This window comes from Canis aureus, chromosome 12 (assembly GCF_053574225.1).
Source record: "Canis aureus isolate CA01 chromosome 12, VMU_Caureus_v.1.0, whole genome shotgun sequence".
In the NCBI taxonomy this organism is placed as follows: Eukaryota; Metazoa; Chordata; class Mammalia; order Carnivora; family Canidae; genus Canis; species Canis aureus.
In genome coordinates, this window is record NC_135622.1 from 65,691,481 (window position 1) to 65,712,087 (window position 20,607).

Here is a 20,607-nt window from a genome sequence, read left to right on the forward strand (position 1 = left end):
CTACGGAGGGGGTGCCCCTCCTAGGATAGGACACCAGGTCCCTGTGAAGGCTACGGATGGTGAAATCTGTCCTCCTCTCTTTCACCTTCTGGTTTTCCTCCTCTTTTGTTCTTCCTAATTCTAGTTTAGCCTCCACCCTGCATCCAAGACAATGACCAAAGAGGCTTCGTTATGACATCGCGTCCTAAAGGAGGCCGAGCTCTGGCTACCGGGTTCAGAAATGGTCATTGCCTAGGTGTATGCTGATCTTCCGAAGTCGTGGCTTCACGGCTCTTCTCTCCCTGCAGAACGAGGGGAACCACAGGTCTTACAATGAAAGATGCCCACTTACACTGAGGCAGGACTATCCCTTGTGGAGGACGTCATCTGGGCTAAGTAGGATTAGTGGGGCGATCAAGAATAGTTCGCAGGTGAGACATAAGCAAACACTTACCTTTGAAGTCATGCTTTATTTGTTCATCCATTTATTATTTGTTAAATATTTTCATTTCATGTCCTCTCTATACCCAACATGGAGTTCAAACTCACAACCCTGAGATCAAGATCCCCCAACCAGGCCAGCCAGGCACCCCAGTGCCATGTTTCATAACTCTTTGCTTCCTTGCCTATCTCTGCATCGAACTGGAACATTAAGTCCTGGACGGGAAGCTTTAGTTACCTCCGAATCCTAGAATGTTCTCACTGTATCCCAATCCTAGATTGACATTTACCATTGAATAGCACTTTAAATAAATAGTCAGTAAAATAACTACTACAGTAAAGGAAATTATCAACTATTCATGTGTGTGGGCCCTGCTCCCTGGGCTCCCAGGGAAGCTATGGTTTCTTTCACATTGATCAGGTCCAAATGACTCCACCACACCTCAAAGCGTGGGCTCAGTTTCTGCCCTGACACATGCAAGACCCCTGCTTCAATTAACATGTATCAATCAATCAAAGAGAGCCTGACCGGCTCAGTGTGGTTCATAAGAACATGGGACTCTTGTTCTTGGGGTAGCAAGTTCAAGCCCCATGTTGGCTGTAGAGATTACAGAAAAATAAAATCTTAAAAAAATCAATCAGTTGATCTTGGAGAGACAGAGCCCCGGATCCCACAAGGGCAGAGAGCCAACCTACGAATCTACTCACAATATTATAAGCAGCAGTGCACAAAAATTGTACTTTCAGAAGTCTCCTAGAGTGGGGGACACACCAGCCTTAAGGTGTTCAAGTGGAGAAGTGGGGGGCAGTCCCTGGAGCGACAGGGTGGGCTCAGGATCCCAGGGGTCCCAAGGACAGTGGTGCCAACTGTTCCCAGGCACAGGAGCAGGAACCTGGCTGAGAGCAGTGGGGCTCGGGCCAGCTGTCTGCCCTGTGTGGCCATAAGCTGCAAACCCCTGTGCAGTTATGGGGCCCAGTTCCTGGGACAGAGCAGCAAAGGCCAGGAGTGCGTGGACACCCTCCCGGGCAGGAAGAGAACAGGTCTCCACAAGGGCAGCCCCTAAAATTTGGAGTTTTAAACTTCAGTCACTTGTCTGTGGGGAGGCTGAGAAAATTGAGGCCATTCCACTTTAAGTTCACAGTTAGCACAAGTACTGCCATCCCAGGACCCTGTGTATAAGAGCTAAAATTTACATTACTTCAGTTACAGGAAAAAAAGAAAAAAAACTTACAGCTTAAGGTCCCAGAAAGCCCCATATTAGAATGAGAACAAAGCTCAATGCCCTTGAAGGCCTCATATCAAAATGTAAACAGAACTTGAGGAATTGCTCCAGCCCTTCTGGAGGACCCTGAGACCAGCCCTTAAAACTAAGCTAAAACCCACCTCGGGGTCCAAGTCCCTGCTCTGCTGTGTGGGATATACTTGGACCCAACCTTGAGTTTGTAAATCAACCCTCGTGTGTTTGCATCGGTGTCTGCTTGGACAATCTTGGGCACAACACCCCCAAGTGTTGGGCACTTGCAATCTTGGGCACAACACCCCCAAGTCCCCTCCCCACCTGGGCTGATACCCTGTCCCCTCCCACCCAGGCTGACCCTCAGTCACCTCCCGCCCACAGCGGCTCACCACAGCCCCTCACAGAGGTCCCACAGCCACGGTCGGCACTCTGGCCATCCCCGGCCTCCCAGGAGAAGAAAGGAGATTTCAGCAGGACACAGTCCTATGGTGGTCCCAGGGCTCCCTGCCCAGGATGGCAGCTGGTGACTGGCCGGTGTCTGTGTCCCTGACGCCGGCTCCTCCTCCCCGGTTTTCCCGCAGGAAATGAAGGAGGAGGCTTCGACTCCTCCAGGGACATCACACAGATAGACCTGGACATCAACAAGATGTTTAGCAGGCAAATTAAGTTTTGGGACTGCTAGAGGGTGGGGAGAGGCTGTTGAGTCAGGGGGCTTCTAGGCCCCGGGGGAGGCCCAAGGGCTTCTGGGTAGGGAACACGGGGCTTAAGAGGCCGGGGAAGCAACAGCAGCCAGCAACACACCACTGTATGGTTGGGTGCAGGGGATGACACCCATGCCCCAATCCCCGGGGCTTGGGGGTTGAGGGGGTCACTAGGTCGGTGCCTCTAGGGGTTTCCATGGGAGCTGAACCACACAGGGGCGAGGGACGGCCCCTTGAAAAGCAGGGGGCTGCGGTGGGGCCCGTGGAGGGCAGTAACCGGACCTGCGGGCCAGGCGGCATGGCCGTGGCTGGAGCAGGACACACATCGTTCCCATGAGGGTCGGACGGGTCAGGGTGACACCCACACTCGGTGTTTTATATATATCTAAATTCTATGCATTTAATTTGAGACAATTTGCAATTTGTAAGCATACATAGTATGATGACCCCCAGATAATGCCCCCGGTCCAGCCAGTGTCCTGCACTGCCCACACGGTGCCCCAGGGGCAGGTGTCACAGCAAACCCCAGACTGGGATCGCCTTTATCTCTAGACGTATCCATGTGCGTCTGAGAGAAAGTGGATGCCCTGTGTCGGCAGGCCCCCCATGTCATCCCCTCTTTCCCCACCCCCACAGCATCCCCCTTCATCATCATCCCCAATGGCATCCCACCTATATCATCCCCCTCACACTGACACAGCCCCACACAATCCCCACCCACACTATTCCCCCCACCATCCCCCCTGCACCGTCCCCCACACTCCACCACCATCATGCCCCTGCCCCCACAACATCCACCCCCACAGCATCTGTCCCCAGCAAGGACCCTGGACAGCTGCCCCCTGTGGGACATACTCAGCCTCACCGGGGTTCTCTGGATACCCTGCTCCCATCAGAAGACCGGGTTTCCCATAGAGTACCCAGGGGTTGCAGGAAGGAGGGAAGGCAGAGAGCCCCAGACAGGATGGGTGCAGGTGAGTGGTGCAGAGGACCCACTGTGCCCTGCCTCCACCCACTGTCCCTCCTGGAGGGCAGCACACCCTGCATAGGACACGCCCCTAACCCAGAGGGACATGGGCTGGCCTGGCCCCAGGCTCTGTGGGGTTGGGGTGATTTGAGCCCCCCCAGGCCCAACACAAAGACTAATGGGATCCAGCCCCCCATGGCCCTGGCCAGCCCTGGATTCTGGCCCCAGGCTGAGAGAGCCCTCCCACAGCTGGATGTGGCCTCTTGGGCCCTGGGTGTGCCCCACAGATCCAGGTCGCTGACCTAGGGCAGCCCTAGGAATCCCGGGACACCCAATGTTGGGGAGAGAAGGGGTAGGCTGGTGGGCCCCACCCACACCCACACTAGGAGACAGGCTCCACCAGGTTCTGGGGCCCCAGGGCCCCGAGACCGGGGTCCAGCTACACTGCGGGGAAGAGTGCAGGAGTCCATGAGCTCAGGTCCAGCTCAGCTCTGTTGCCCTCAGAACCGTCTCTCTTGCTGAAACCTCAAGACATGTCCCCACCCGGAGTCCAAACATGCTCCCAGGTGGGGGACTCCAGCACCCGTCCCCACTCCACATGTGATTCTTGCCCTCCCCTAAAGGACAGAAAGGTCTCCCTCCCCAGGGGAAAGCACGTGCCCTCGGCTCTGAGCCCCATTGCTGTAGATCATCAATAAAGTGTTGTGGTGCGAAAATGCACAGCCAGCCCATTTATGTGTATCCCAGAACTCTGAGCAGAGGGCGTGGAGAGACCCCGAGAGAGGAGGAGGGGCTACATCCATGCCCCAAACAGCCCCTACAGTGGCGCTGCCAGTCACACCCAGCTGACATCCTCACATGCCTTCCAGGGGCTGCCAGACACCAGGGTCAGGCACCATAGACTTTACTGGGACTCAGCCTGTGCCCAGCAGGCCAGGAGGGGCTGGGACAGAGTGACAGCCAGGGAGCCTCAGGGTACCAGTGTCTGTGGAAGAGACCTGGGTGGTCTGTGCTCTCTCTGTCCAGGGGGCCAGGGCTGGCTGGGTTCCGGGGCACTTCCTCCCCTCCCCGTATCCCCGTGCCTGTGTGCCTGGGGCACAGAGGGCCTGCGGGGCGGTAGCGTGGCCCTGGAAGGGATGTCAGGACAACAGGACCTTGTGTTGTGCCCAAGATTGCTAATCCGAGAAACCACCAAGGAGCCCACACCGATGCAAACTCCCGAGGGTTTCTTTACAAGCTGGAGCTTGGGTCCAAGTGCACCGGACACAGAGGTGTAGGGATTTGGACCCCGAGACTAAGAGATGTAGCAGCTTTATAGGAGCCAGTGGCACATGGGAATGCTGAAAGATGTGTAGTCATGTTTGTCCACACGCAGGTGGCTGGTTGAATTACACTTTACCCTATAGTATCGACTTGAACTGGCCTATTACTTTGGTCAGAATTGGGCGCAGCTTTGTGTGGCACAATGCAGGGTTACAATGTGATGAACCGATTTCAGATTAGGGTGTGCCCAGCGGCTTGAGTCGGGTGGGGCAGAACCTTAAGCCATAAGCAGGTAACGTGGGGTCATAGGGGAGATGGCTGGTGGAGCACAAAATGGAATCAGTCCTGCTCTGCTTGTCCAGGGGTAAGGGATTTTTGTTAAATTTACTGGGTCCCACACTGCAGCTCACGCACGTGGGCCACCCTCACAAGGTGTACTCGGCGTGCACACCTTGTGGTGCTAGATCTCTCACACCAGCATGTGGAGGGCACCCTCCTCGCCTTAGTGAATAGTGCTGGGTGAGCATGGGGCTCAGCCTGAAGGCCAGGCAGCACAGGGGACCAAAGAACCCCAGCCCCGTCCCCACCCAGACTCCCAAACACAGGCAGTCCCAGGGCTCCCCAGCCATGGGCAGCTGGCTCCTCAGGAGCTCCCACCAGGATGGCCCCGAGGTCTAGCTCCCTGCTGGAGAGGCATCAGGGAGAAGATAAGCAGCCAGCGCATGGCAGGACCCACTTCCGCACATGGGAATATGGCCAAGCCGGACCTTCCAGCTCAGCCTACCCTGCAGCGGAAAATCACTGCACGCGCGAGCCGTTGGTCTGCCATGAGAGCCTAGCTAGCCGCCCAGCGCCAGCACCAGAAATGATGTTGTGCCAACCATTTCGGCATTTGGGTGAGCCAGCCAGAGGATCCAATAGCTGCACGTGATAGCTACATGTGATAGACACACACACACCACAAAACCAACAAAAGTTGGAATCCACCCAATGTTGTCTAACAGCAGCCAGATGGTTACATACACGACGCTGTGGTCCCCAATATGATACATGAAAGATGCAATAAACCATGACTGCAGAGGTGCTAGAGGCACAGAGATGTGCCTGCTGGGTTCCAACAAGGAGCACAGAGGGGCAGGAAGCATCCTACGGAGGGGAGGCCCCTCCTTGGAAAGGACATCATGTCCCTGTGAAGGCTACGGACGGTGAAATCTGTCCTGCTCTCTTTCAGCTTCTGGTTTACCTCCTACATGCCATTTTCCTCAATCATAAGACCAAAAATTTATTTTATGTTTTTAAATTTCTTTTATTGGAGTCCAATTTGTATGAATTCTTGCTTCAGCAAGGGTGCCATTCAGGAGGAGAGGAGAGATAATGATTTTCTCAGACAGGCAAAATATAAAGGAGTTCATGACCATTTAACCAGTCCAGTAAGGAATTTTAAGAGGGACTCTTCTAGTGGGGGAAAAAAAGAGACCAAAAACAACAACTCTAGAAAGGCCCAGAGTACGTCACCAGAAACACCAACTCTTCCGGTAACACAAAATCACAAAGTTCATATCTTTGAATAATCACTCTGAATGCTGATAGACTAAGTAATCCATTCAAAAGATATAGGGTATCAGAGTGGCTTAAAAAACAGGATCTGGGATGCCTGGGTGGCTCAAGGTGTTGAGCATCTGCCTTTGACTCAGGGTGTGATCCTGGAGTCTGGGATCGAGTCCCATATGGGGCTCCTGGTGGGGAGTCTGCTTCTCTTTCTCCCTAATTTTCGGCCTCTCTCTCTCTCTCTCTCATAAATAAAATCGTTATTAAAAAAACAAGATCCATCTGTATGCTGCCTACAAGATGCTCACCTTAGACCTAGACACACCAGCAGATTGATAGTCAGGGGAGGGAAAATCATCTACCACGCTAATGGATATCAAACGAAAGCTGGAGGACCCATACTTATATCAGACAAATGAGATTTGAAACCAAACCCTGGGGGACACCTGGTGGCTCAGTTGTTGAGCATCTGCCTTCGGCTCAGGGTGTGATCCTGGGATCCCAGGATCGAGTCCCACATCGGACTCCCTTAGGGGAGCCTGCCTCTCCCTCTGCCTATGTTTCTGCCTCTGCTTCTCTGTATATCTCTAATGAAAAAATAAATAAAATATTTAAATCTCTAAAAGGAAGAACAAATACTGTAAGAAGAGATGAAGAAGAACATTATTTCATAATTAAAAAGACACTCTATCAAGATCAAACAACTAAATATTTATGCTGCCAACATGAGAGTACCTAAATATAGAAACCAATTAACAACAAACGTACAGGAAATCACTGGTAATAATACACTGACAGGGGATTTCAACACCCACTTATGGCAATGGACCAATCATCTAGCAGAATCAACAAGTGAACAATAGCCTTGACACACTGGACCACAGGAACTCAACAGATATAGTCAGAATATTCGATCAGAAAGCAGAATACACATTCCTTTCAACTGCACATGGGACATTCTCCAGAACAGATAATATCAAGGCCCACAAAACAGCTCTCAACAGGTACAACAGTAACAAGAAGGTTGATATCACACCCTGTACATTTTTGGACCACAACGCTATGAAACTTGAAGTCGACAGTAAGAAAAAATTTGGACAGACCAAAAATATGTTGAGTTTATGATCATCCTATTAGAGAATGAATGGAGCAACCAGGAAATTAAAGAGGAAATATAAAACAAACGAAAATTAAAACATGTTTCTCCAAACCTCTGGGATGTAGCAAAGGCAGTCCTAAGAGGGAAGTACATAGCAATACAGGCCTACCTCAAGAAACAAGAAGTCTCCAATACACATCGTAACCCTACACCTGAAGGAGCTGAAAAAGAAACAGCAAACATAGCCTAAAGCCTACAGAAGAAGGGAAAAAATAAAAAAGAGAGCAGAAATAAACAATATAGGAAAAACAAAACAGTAGAATGGAAAAACAAAACTGAGAGCTGGTTCTTTAAAATAATTAATAAAATGGATCAAGCCCTAGCAAGCCTTATCAACGAGAAAAGAGAAAATACCTAAATAAATAAAATCACAAATGAGAGAAGAGAGATCACAATCAACACCAGAAAAATAAGACAATTATAAGGGAATACTATGAAAGATTATACGCTAACAAACTGGGAGACCTGGAAGAAATGGACAAATCCCTAGAAATGAGCAAATGAGCAGAACTGAAATAGGAAGAAATAGAAAGTGTGAACAGACCCATAACTAGCAAAGGAATTGAATCAGCAAGGCACCTGGGTGCCTCAGTGGTTGAGCATGTGCTTTGGCTCAGGTCATGATTCCGGGGTCCTGGGGGATCAAGTCCCACATCAGGCTCCCCACATGGAGCCTCATTTTCCTTCTGCCTATAACTCTGCCCCTCTGTGTCTCACATGAATACATAAATAAAATCTTTAAAAAAGACAACAAAGATGTGAAAGGACCTAAATAAAATCACAAATGAGAAAAGAGAAATAACAACCAACACTAGAGAAATACAAACGATTATAAGAGAACATTATGAAAAATTATATGCCAGGAACCTAGAACCTGGAAGAAATAGATCAATTCCTGGAAATATATAACATAGCAAAAATGAAAAAGGAAGAAATAAGAAACTTGAACAGACAGATAACCAGCAAAGAAATTGAATCTGCAATCAAGAATCTCCCAACAGGTGATGCTTAGATCAATAGAACAGAATGGAAAGCCGAAACAAGATACAAACCTGTAACTCTATGATCCATTAATCGACAACAAGGCAGGAAGGAATATCCAATGGCACAAAGACAGTCTCTTCAACAAACCCTAACCCTGACCCCAGGATAAGAACAAATGGTGTTGGGAAAACCAGGCAGCCAAATGCAGAAGAATGAAACTGGACCACTTTCTTACTCCATATATATAAAAAATAAATTCAAAATGGATGAAAGACCTAACTGTGAGACCTGAAACCATACAAAGAAGAAAAGATAGGCAGCAAAGTCTTTGACATTGGCCATTGGATGTTCTTTCTAGATATGCCTCTGAGGTGAGGGAAACAAAAGCAAAAATCCTATTGGGACTTTAAGAAATTCAAAAGCTTCCGCAAAGTGAAGGAAACAACCAAAGCTAAAAGGCAACATACAAAATGAAAGGAGATATTGGTAAACAACACATCCACTAAAGAGTTAGTATGCAAAACACATAAAGCAAATATAAATCTCAAGATCCTAAAAACAAATTATGCAACTGGAGATGGGCAGAAAAATGAATGGACTTTCTCTCTGAAAGACTGCCAGATGGCGACCAGACACAAGGAAAGACACTAAGCATCACCCATCATCAAGGAAATGCAAATCAAAACCACAATGATAGTTCACCTGACAGCCGTCATAATGGCTAATATTAACAACACAAGAAAAAACAAGTTTTAGTGAGGCTATGGAGAAGGGGTCGCTCCCTTACACTCCTGGTGGGCATGCGAACAGATGTAGTCACTGTGGAAAACAGTGTGGAGGGTCCTCTAGTAGTTAAAAATAGGTGATCCCTGGGTGGTGCAGTGGTTTGGTGCCTGTCTTTGGCCCAGGGCATGATCCTGGAGATCGGGGATCGAATCCGACATTGGGCTCCCGGTGCATGGAGCCTGCTTCTCCCTCTGCCTGTGTCTCTGCCTCTCTCTCTGTGACTATCATAAAAAAAATTTTAAAAAAAGTTAAAAATAGAGCTAACCTACGATTCCAAATTTGCAGAGCTAGGTATTTACCCTGAGGACACAAAAGTACTTTAGTAGATTCGAGGGGGACACGCAGCCCAGTGTTTCTAGCAGCGTTATCAACAACAGCCAAACTGTGGATACAGCCCTACGTCCATCGGCAGATGAATGGGCAGAGACAGTGTGGTAAATATACACACTGCGACATCACTCGGTCATCAGAAGGGATGAAATGAAGCCATTTACAATGATGTGGAAGGAGTGGAAAGAATTTATGCTAAATGAACTCAGAGAAAGATAGATACCAAATACCATACAATTGCATTCACAGGTGAATTTTAAGAAACCAAACAAACTGGCAAAGGGGCTCAGGGGGGATGAGAGAAGCAAGCCAAGATACCCACTCTTAACCACAGAGAATAAACTAATAAATACCAGAGGAAGGTGAGGGGATTGGGAATCAAGGGATGGGGACAGTGGAGGGCACCTGTGACCAGTACCAGGCGTTGTATCCAAGTGTTGAATCACTAAGTGGTAAACCTGAAACTATATCATACTGTGTTTACAAACAGGAATTCAAGTAAAACTTTAAAATAATAATTGGTAGTATTGATGAAACATGTGCGCACTAGAGAAAAAATCAGAAAGGCAACTAAAAATCCAAATAAAGAGTATTTAGAGCCACAAATCCCCTCCTTAGCTCAGCTTGGAAGAAGTCTGTAATGTCTATTCTGACCCCATCAGAAGCCTGGATTTTGAGTCTCTGGGGAGGCCACTAATTTGGTGGAGTCAGGCTATCTTTGAACCCAAAACCTAAATAGAGTGCATAAAACTCAACGACCCAAGATACTAGGAGTCCCAGTGCAGGCACATGCCAGGACCCAAACTCTAACCATACACAGACATAACCCTAACCCTACACTTAATCCTAATGTTAAACTAACCCTTAAACAAGACCCATCACTAATCGACAACCAAACACAAACCCCAAGACCAAAACACATTCAGTGAATCTTCCTACCAACCCTCACCCTAACTCCTAAAACTATTCGAAACCCTTATCCCTGACCCCTGTCTTAAATCTAACCCTAACCTCAACTTAATGTACTCAAATCCTATTCCTAACCTTAACCTGTACCCTAACCCTAACCCTCTAATACTAATCCTATCTCATACCCCAAATGGTACTCTAACTTGTACCCTAAAACTAACTCCTAAACCACTCCCTAAACCTATCTCTTACCCTGACCTGACCCTAATCCCTAACTAAACACTAACCCTAACCCTAGCCCTAACCCCTATCCTAAACCTAATCCTCACCCTAACCCTAAACGTAGCCATAACTTTTACCCTAACCCCTAACACTTACCCCTAACCTTAACTCACACCCTAACCCCTAACCCTAAATGCAAACCTAAGCCCAACCCTAACTGTAACCATAACCCTAACCCCACCTCCAAACCTCCTGTCCTAATCCCTGAAGCCTAAACCCTAAACCTAACTCTAAATCCTGTCACTAACCCTAACCCCTTTCCCTAATCCCTAACCCCCATCTTAACTCCTAACCACTGACTCTTAACCTTATCCCTCACCCTAAACTGTATTCCTGTATACAGCTTAATCACAAACACCTAACATCTAACCTAAGCCTAACCACCAACTGCCTCCCCTCCCGACCCTACCATTCATTCTACCCATTCACTCACCCTGTGGTTCTGAGTAGTCCCTTCTGATGTGGACGTGACCCCCAACAGCGCCTCCAGAGTCCTCCAGGGGGTCCTGAGGAAGCAGGGCTCCTGTGAGTATGGACATGGCCCCAATTGTTCCTGAGTCATAGTCAGAGGGTCCTGAGGATGCTGGGTCTCCTGTCACTGTGGACTATGCCTCACATCGTCTGGAAGCCTCACAGCAGGTCCTCAGGTGGCCTGGGGCTCCTGTCAGCCTGGACATGGCCACACGTCCCCCAGAAAACTCACCACACGTCCTGAGGAGCTGTGGGCTCCTGTCAGCATAGACGCAGCCCCATATTTCCCGAAGCCAAAGTGCATGTCCTGAGGAGGACGGGGGTCCTGTTAGTGTTGAGGTGGCCCAACATTTTCCTCAAGCCTCACCAGAAGACCTGAGGATGCTGGGGGCTCCTGTCAGCATAGATGTGGCCCCAAATCTTCTCAAACCTTCACAGTGGGTCCTGAGGAGGCTGGAGACTCCTGTCAGTGTGGATGCGGCACCCACATTTTTCTTAGGCCTCACCACAGGCCGTGACAAGCCTGGGGTCTTCTGTCCGCATGGATGCATCCCATATTTCCCCAAGTCAACACCAGGGATCCTAAGGATTCAGCATCCTGTTGTGTCGATGTGACACAACGTCCTCCCGAAGCATCACCGAGAGTTCTGAGGAGGCCGGGGCTCCTGCCACCATTAATGCGGCCCGCAGCTTCCAGAAGCCTCAACTTATGTCCTGAGGTGGCCCAGGGGCTCCTGTCAGCATGGATGCGGGCCCACATCTTCCTGAAGCTGTGGCTCATCAGCGTGGACGTGTCCCCACGTCCTCCTCAGGCCTCCCCAGCACAGGCTGGCTCCTGTTAGTGCAGGCAGAGGAGGCCTACTGCACATTCATGCCCGCTGGGTGGGGCCTGGGCTCGGGCGCCCCCTGCAGGACGCTCAGGCGCTGCAGGAGGCTGTGCAGAAGGCAGCAGGCGCTCCAGGGGCTGCACCTGCCTCCTTCCAGGCTCCTGCTGTGGCCTGTTAGCTTTGGAAACGTCTCACTGAAACGGAGCCCAACACCTGGCTTCCCCAGAAATACTTAAGGACAAGGAATTGGAGCCCACAGGATGCGAAATGAAATGTGGACCAGGGTTTTACCACGTCCCGCAAAACCCACCCAACCCTCTTCCACTGTGGGCGGGATTGCGGGCTGGTGCAGCCACCCTGGAAACAGTGTGGAGGCTCTGCAGGGCGACTCTATTTGTAACATCCTGTGAACAGCTGGTGAACGGCCTGATTTCACTCCGAAGATACAGATGCAGTGAGACTTGGGACACCTGCACCCCAATGTATACAGCAGCCGGGTCCACAGTAGCCACACTGTGGGAGGAGCCTCGGTGCCCTGTGGCAGATGATGGATAAAAAGGATGGGAGATAGATGATGGTCATAGAGAGAGGAATGGAACTCAGCTATCAAAGAGAAGGAAATATTGCCATTTGCAATGACGTGGATAGAACTAGAGGGATCATGTTAAATGAAATAAGTCAGTCAGGAAAGAGAATGACCGTGTGGTGTCATTCATAGGTGGAATTTAAAAGCAAAGCATATAACAACTGTGAAGGGAAGGAAAAACAAATAAGATGAAAACAGTTGCAGGAAATACAGACTCTTTTTTTTAATTTTTATTTATTTATGATAGTCACAGAGAGAAAGAGAGAGGCAGAGACATAGGCAGAGGGAGAAGCAGGCTCCATGCACCAGGAGCCCGATGTGGGATTCGATCCCGGGTTTCCAGGATCGCGCCCTGGGCCAAAGGCAGGCGCCAAAACGCAGCGCCACCCAGGGATCCCCGAAATACAGACTCTTAATGATAGGAAACAAAATGATGGTCCTTGGAGGCGGGGAGGTTAACAGAGGACCTGCATGAAGGAGGTCACGTGATGTCACGAGCACTGCTGTTATCTCCAACTGGTGAATCCCTGATTCTTCCTCTGAAAGTATAATACACTATCCGTTAATTAATTGGGTTTAAATTAAATTAAGTTAAAAAAATCCATTGTATCAGAGCACATTTCCTTCTGGACTCTCTGTTTTGCTCCTTCAGCTTATGCCCGAACCACCCCCCATGGGACTGGTTTGCCTAAGTAGGCTCCACGCACCGTCCATGGCCCAGCCCAGGGCTAGAACTCATGACCCCTGAGATCAGTACCGGAGGTGAGGTCAGGAGTCAGATGCTTAACCAACGGAGCCAGCTGGGGGCCCGAGAACCACACTGCTTTATCCTTTGTGTCTGTGACATCGTTTGAAATAGGAAAGTGCTGCGTCCCACTCTCTCCTGCTACTCCAGTACTGATTTGCTGTCCGGGGTCATTTGTGGGGGCAGATTGATGTTATGTTTTTTTTTTTGTTTTTTTTTGTTTTTTTTTGCTATTTCTAAGATATGCCACCATGATTTTGATAGGAATGACTTTGAAACTGAGGGTGGCTTCAGAAACTGTGGACATTTTCACAAGATGAGGCTCCCACCCCTCGAACCCAGGACGGCCTCCCAGAACAGAGCCATGTATGGCTCAGTGAACAAGTCTTGTGCTCCTATGGTTCAGTCTCATTATTTATTCTCCTTGATGCTCCTGAGAAGGGAGTCACGTCCTTCCTTTCCTTCCTGAGTGATCATTGTCGGGACAGAGCAAGGCTACTCTGCTCTGTAGGGTCAGTTTGTGTCCGTGACTTTACTGAACTCACTCCTTAGTTCTAACAGGTTTTGGTGGAGGCTCCCAGGTTTCCTGTTTCCAGTATCGCGTCTTCAGCATATAGGGACAGTGTGACGTCCCCCTTCCAGGTGTGGAACCTTTTCTGTTTACAGCTTAATGTCCTAGAAAGCCCCACAATAGAATCAAAACTGAGCCCAGGCCAAGGGCAGGAAGCCCCTATTAGAATGAGAACAGAGCTCAATGCCCTTGAAGGCCCCATATAAAAATGTACACAGAACTTGAGGAATTGCTCTAGCCCTTCTGGAGGTCCCCGAGACAAGCCCTTAAACCTAAGCAAAAACTCACCTCGGGGTCGAAGTCCCTGCTCCGCATTGTCAGGTATACTTGGACACAAGCTCGAGCTTGTAAATAAACCCTCGTGTGTTTGCTTCGGTGTGGGCTTCTCCATGGTTTTTCGGATTCGCAATCTTGGGCACAACAGTCTGAGATAAAAAAAACAAAACCAAAAGCATTTCGGACGCGGGCAAAGTGAAAGCAGGGTTCTGAGAGATGCGCTTGGGGGCTCTTCTGTGGAGGGCTTGCAGACTGGGTGGTGGGATGCTTAGCCCCAGAACCAGAGGACCCAGTGTCCCCTCCCAAATCACGCCAAACAGCGCTAATCTCAGGGAGCACCACTGCGCCACCTGCTGGAGGCCAGAGGCGCTGAAGACCACCCCAACCCTGACACCGCAGGTGCATCTCCCAGGCAGATGTGCACCTGACAATCAGCACCATGGGCCATCCCCAGACCCCACACAGACCATTCTCTGCCACCAAGTTGTCAGACCCAAGAGGCTGCAGAGCTTCAGCGCTGCCTGGAAAGAAGGGTCTAGCTTCCTTTGTATTTTGTGCTTTATTTTCATTTATTTTTTTATTCTATTTTATTAATTGCCTTATTTTATTTTTTATGTATGTACCTTATATATTTCTTATTTTTACTTTCATGGAACATTAATTGTGTTTGTTATTTTGGGATTTAGAATCTTTTTACAAGGAGGCCAAAATAATCTAGTGGTTTTTTTGGGGGAGGGCAGTTGTTATTGTTTTTCTTGGTTTTCCTTTTTCTTCCTACTTTCTTTTCTGGAAAATATAATGAGATCGAGAAATTCACCTCCATAAAATAACATGAGGTAGTATTCACAGCCATGAAGTCCATCAAAACAAATATATGATGTCTAAATACAGTTTAGGGATCCCTGGGTGGCGCAGCGGTTTGGCGCCTGCCTTTGGCCCAGGGCCCGATCCTGGAGACCCGAGATCGAGTCCCACGTCGGGATCCCGGTGCATGGAGCATGCTTCTCCCTCTGCCTATGTCTCTGCCCCTCTCTCTCTCTCTCTCTCTCTCTCTGTGTGTATGTGACTATCATAAATAAATTATTAAAAAAAAATAAAATAAATAAATAAATAAATACATACATACATACATACAGTTTAAAACAATGATTATAAAGATAGCAGCTGGGCTGGAAAAAGAGCACAGAAGAAAACTAGAGAATCCCTTACTGTAGAAATAAAAGAACTAAATTTTAGTCAGGCGAATGTTAAAAACAGTATAACTGAGATGCAGTCCCAAGTGGAAGCCTTAAAAACAAAGAAAGTTATGGACCACAGAGGCAGATTTAGGGAACTCAGCCACTTATTAAAACAATAACATTCATATCATAGGAGACTCAGAAGATGAAGAGAGAGAAAAGGTGGGCCTTACTCATCCAATAGAAACCACAAATACCCACCATTGCTTCAATGTGGATATAACTGGAAGGTATTATGCTGAGTGAAGTAAGTCAATCAGAGAAGGACAAACATTGTATGTTCTCATTCACTTGGAGAATATAAATAATAGTGAAAGGGAATATAGGGGAAGGGAGAAGAAATGTGTGGGAAATATCAGAAAGGCAGACAGAACATAAAGACTCCTAACTCTAGGAAGCTAACTAGGGGTGATGGAAGGGGAGGAGGTCAGGGATCTGTATGAATGGGTGACGGGCACTGAGGGGGGCACTTGACGGGATGAGCACTGAGTGTTATTCTGTATGTTGTCAAATTGAACACCAATAAAAAGTGAATATATTATTTAAAAAAAAAAGAAAGAGGGAAAGAAAGAAATAGTGGCACCTTGGTGGCTCAGTCAGTTAAGCTTCTGCCTTAAGTCAGATCATGATCCAGGTCCCAATGTAGGCTCCCTGTTCAGCAGGGAACCTGCTTCTCCCTCTCCCTCTGCCCCTCTCACTCATGGTTTTTCTCTCCTCTCTCTCTCAAATAAATAAAAAACATCTTTGAAAAAGAAACTAAAAAAAACAAAGCCACAAGAAGAGAAATCTCCCACGTAGAAGAATTTCAAACAATTTGTGCAGACATTCCACCCTCAAGTTGATGAGCATAGCTTCCCACTCTTACGTGTGGAATACACATAGTAACTTCCTTCTACAAAATATATTATGAAAAACTTAAAATAATAATGATAATAATAATAAGAAGAAGAAGAAGAAGAAGAAGGAGGAGGAGGAGAAGTAGGAGGAGGAGGAGGAGGAGAAGAATCACTTAACTACGGAGAAAGATGACAAACACTACCTCAGCAAGATGATCAGATCGATACCAAGACTGATAAATCATGTTGAAAGTATCTATCCTTTATATGATATAATGAAAATGGTACTATATCTTTGTATATAATCCACAAAAACAGTTCAATCATGAGATAAACGAAAGACATGTCTCAACTGAGGGAAATTTTCAAAATACTCTACTTCTCAAAGTATTCCAGTGCAACAACAAGGAAAGGCTGAAAGACTGTCACAATCCAGAGGAGCCTAAGAAAACAGGAGGACAAATGGAATGTGATATGAGGGATGGTAACTTAGCAAAAACTAAGGAAATCTGAATAAAGTATGGTCCTTGGTTAATGCAACTATTTTAATATTGATTCATTAGCTAATATTTGTACCATACTGATATAAGATATCAATAATTGGAGAAATTGAGTGCAAGTGCATGCGAATGCTCTGTACTATCTTCTCAATTTCCCTATAAATCTTTCTTTTTTTTCCTAATAAATAAGATTTATTTTGAAAATTGACTTAAATGAATCAGGCTCCAAGTGTGAAGACATTTTAAGAAGAGTTAAATTAACTTTTGCCTTATTCTTAAAGACTTCCTTCGATGGGAACAAAGTAATAATTTTATATCAGAAGGAAAGAAAAACACTTATGAACACGTATAATGTCTCCTCAACCTGAAAAGCAGGAACGGATAATAAATAGCAAAAATCAGATAAAAAATACTTCTATTATAATAGACACCAAATTGCAAGGGCATTTAAAATTAGCAATGCATAACATTTATTTCCTTGACATTTGTCTTCCAAAGAGTTCAAAGTGTTTCAGTGTCAGTTGAAACAGGGGAAGAATCTCAGGGAAGAATCCTTCACATAATAATAGGACCACTGGTAATAATATATCTCAGTTCTTTCCAAATCCATAAAGATGCAATTCCTGAGGAGTGCCTGAGCTGTGAAGAAAAAGATGAGAAACCCTCATCCCTCTGAATTACTTGTGTCAGAATATTTTAACCATAGTACTATGGATAGTAGTAAATTATCCTTATTAACAGGAAATACGTCTCAGATTGGAATCTGAGCAATCAGAAGGGCAGAGAAAAAACACTTTGAATCGCTCTTCATCTTATAAAGAGAAAGGACAGCTTTTTTATGTACGAAGTCAGTTGTCAAGATAGCCTTAGAGAATAAGATTCTGCAGCATCGAATCCCGCTGCACAGCTGGGACGCCCACGCCCCAGGTCTTCCTGATCCCAAATCCCTGGGCCTGTCCCCCACACAGGCTGCCAGGCTGAGGTCATTTGCAATTGCTCTCTTAGGAGCTCCGGGGAAGGGGGAAGGAGCTAGATAGGATGGGAAGGGATGCAAGGAGGCCAAGAAAATGAAGGCCTTTCCACTTTAAGTTCAGCGTTCGAACACGTCCAGCCATCCCAGGCCCCCGTGAAGAAGAGATGAAATTTACATTACTTCATTTACAGGAAAAAAACAAAAGTTTACAGCTTAATGCCCTGGAAAGCCCCACAATAGAATAAGAACTGAGCCCACGCCAAGGGCTGGAAGCGCCTATTAGAATGAGAACAGAGCTCAATGCCCTTGAAGGCCCCATATCAAAATGTAAACACAACTTGAGGAATTGCTCCAGCCCTTTTGGAGGTCCCCAAGACAAGCCCTTAAAAGCAAAACACCACCTTGGGGTCCAAGTCCCTGCTCTGCTGTGTCGGGTGTACTTGGACGCAAGCTCGAGTTTGGAAATTAACCCTTGTGTGTTTGCATCAGTGTCAGCTCCGTAGTGGTTTCTCGGATTCACAATCTTGGGCACAACACCCCCATGTCCCCTCCCACCTGGGGCTGAACCACTATCCCCTCCCATCCAGGCTGACACTCAGTCACCTCCCCGCCCACAACAGCTGGGCACAGGCCCTCACACAGGTGTCACGGGCACGGTGGACCCTTTCATCATGCCTGGCCTCCCAGAGGAAAGAAAGAGGTTTCGGCAGGACACACTCCCATGGTGGCCCCAGGGCTCCCTGCCCAGCACAGCAGCTCGTGACAGGTTGGGGTCTGTGTCCCTGACGCCTGCTCCTCCTCCCCGGGTTTCCCACAGGAAATGAAGGAGGAGGCCCTGGTCTCCTCCAGGGACATCTTGGAGGTAGACTTGGATGTCACCAGGATGTTCGGCAGCCACACCATATTTTGGGATGGCTAGGGGGTCGGGTGAGGCTGCTGGGCCAGGGGTCTTCGGGACACCAAGGGAGGCCCGGGGCCTTCTGGGTAGGGAAAACCGGGCTACTGAGGCCGGGGGAGCAATAGCAGCCAACAACACACTGCTCCATGGTAGGATGCTGGGGCTGACACCCGTGACCACACTCCCGGTGCCTCGGGGATGAGGAGGCCACTAGGATGGGGCCTCCAGGGGTAGCCATGGGAGCTGAAGACCAAAGAGGAGAGGGACGTCTCCCTGAGAAGCAGGGGATGGGGTGGGGGATGTGGGGGCAGGAACTGGACCTGGGGGCCAGGCTGCATAGCCGCGGCTGGAGCAGGACCACATCGATCCCATGAGGGTCGGATGGGTCAGAGTGACACCCACTCTCGGTGCTTTATATTATTCTAAATTTTATGCATTTAATTTGAGACAATTTGCAATTTGAAAGCATATATAGTAAAATGACCCCCAGAAAATGCCCCCGGTCCAGCCAGGGCCCTGCAATGACCACACGGAGCCCCAGGGGCAGGTGTCACTGCAAACCCCAGACTAGTCGCCTTTAACTGTAGATGTCTCCTTAGCATCATAGAGGAAGGAGATTTCCTGTGTCTGCAGGCCCCCCACGACATCCCCCACATTTCCCACTCTCACACCATCCTCCTACATCATCATCCCCAATGGTATCCCACCTACACATCCCCCTCACACCCACACAGCCCCACACAATCCGCACTCACACTATACCCCAACACCATCAACCCTACACAATCCCCCACACTCCACCACCATCATACCCCTGCCCCCACACCATCCACCACCACACCATTGGCCCCCAGCAATGACCCAATGCAGGTGCCCCCTGTGGGACATGCTCAGCCTCCCCGGGGTTCTCTGGATACCCTAATCCCATCAGAAGCCCGGGTGTCCCATAGAGTACTCAGGGGTTGCAGGGAGGAGGGAAGACAGGAAGCCCCCGACAGGGTGGGTGCAGTTGAGTGATGCAGAGGACCCACTGTGCCCTGCCTCCACCCACTGTCCCTCATTTAGGGCAGCAAACACTGCACAGGACACCAGCCCCTAACCCATGGGGATCTGGGCTGGCCTGGCCCTGGGCTCTGTGAGGGCTGGGGTGATTTGAGCCCCCAACACAGGCCCAACACAAAGACTAATGGGATCCAGCACACACAGCCCTGGATAGCCCTGGATTCTGGCCCCAGGCTGAGCCAGCCCTCTCACAGCTGGATGGTGGGCCCCACCTGCACCCACACCAGGAGGCTGGCTCCTACAGGTGCTGGGGCCCCAGGGAGCCTGAGGCCGGGGTCCAGCTGCCCTGTGGAGACCCAGCGCAGAAGCCCATGAGCTGCAGGTCCAGGTCAGGTCAGCTCTGCTGTCCTCAGAACCGTCTCTCAGACTGAAACCTCAGGACACACGCCCCCACCCAGAGTCCACACATGCTTCCAGGTGGGGGACTCCGGCATCCGTCCCCAACCCATGTCATTCTTGCCCTTCCCTAAGGGACAGAAAGGTCTCCATCCCCAGGGGAAGGCGTGCACCCTCGGCTCTGAGCCCGTTTACTGTAGAAAGTCAATAAAGTGTTGTGGTGTGAAAATGCACAGCCAGCCCACTTCTGTGTCTCCCAGAACACTGTTCACGGGGCATGGAGAGACCCCCAGAGAGGAGGAGGGTGTACCACCTAGGCCCCACAAGCCCCTGCAGGGGCGCCGCCAGGAACACCCGGCTGACGTCCCCACGTGCCTTCCACGGGTGGCCAGATGCCGGGGTCAGGACCCAACGGACTTTACTGGGACTCAGGCTGTGCCCCGCGGGCCAGGAGGGCCTGGGACAGAGTGACACCAGGAAGCCTCAGGTCACCAGGGTCTATGCAAAGCGACCCAGAGGTCTGTGCTCCCTCTTTCCAGGAGGCCGTGGCTGGCCGGGTACGGGGCACTTCCTCCCCTCCCCGCATCCCTGTGCCTGTGTGGCTGGGGCAGAGAGGGCCTGCCGGGCGGTCAGCATGGTCCTAGAAGGGATGTTAAGGACAGTACGCCTTTGAGTTGTGCCCAAGATTGTGAATCCGAGAA

General features: G+C 49.0%; 1 protein-coding gene across 4 annotated transcripts in view; it reads right to left on the reverse strand.

Annotated features, from left to right (window-relative positions):
- Window positions 1–20,607, reverse strand: part of LOC144281356 (uncharacterized) — a 687,780-nt gene that overhangs the window by 190,309 nt on the left and 476,864 nt on the right. For 3 of the 4 annotated variants that reach the window (XR_013349946.1, XR_013349944.1, XR_013349945.1), the window contains exons 2-4: window positions 14,076–14,212; window positions 12,939–13,010; window positions 11,021–12,420 (exon numbers count right to left, since the gene is read on the reverse strand). The gene's annotated coding sequence lies outside the window, so the exon portion shown is untranslated. The remainder of the gene's footprint in view (window positions 1–11,020; window positions 12,421–12,938; window positions 13,011–14,075; window positions 14,213–20,607) is intronic. The other variant, XR_013349947.1, reaches the window with a different exon arrangement.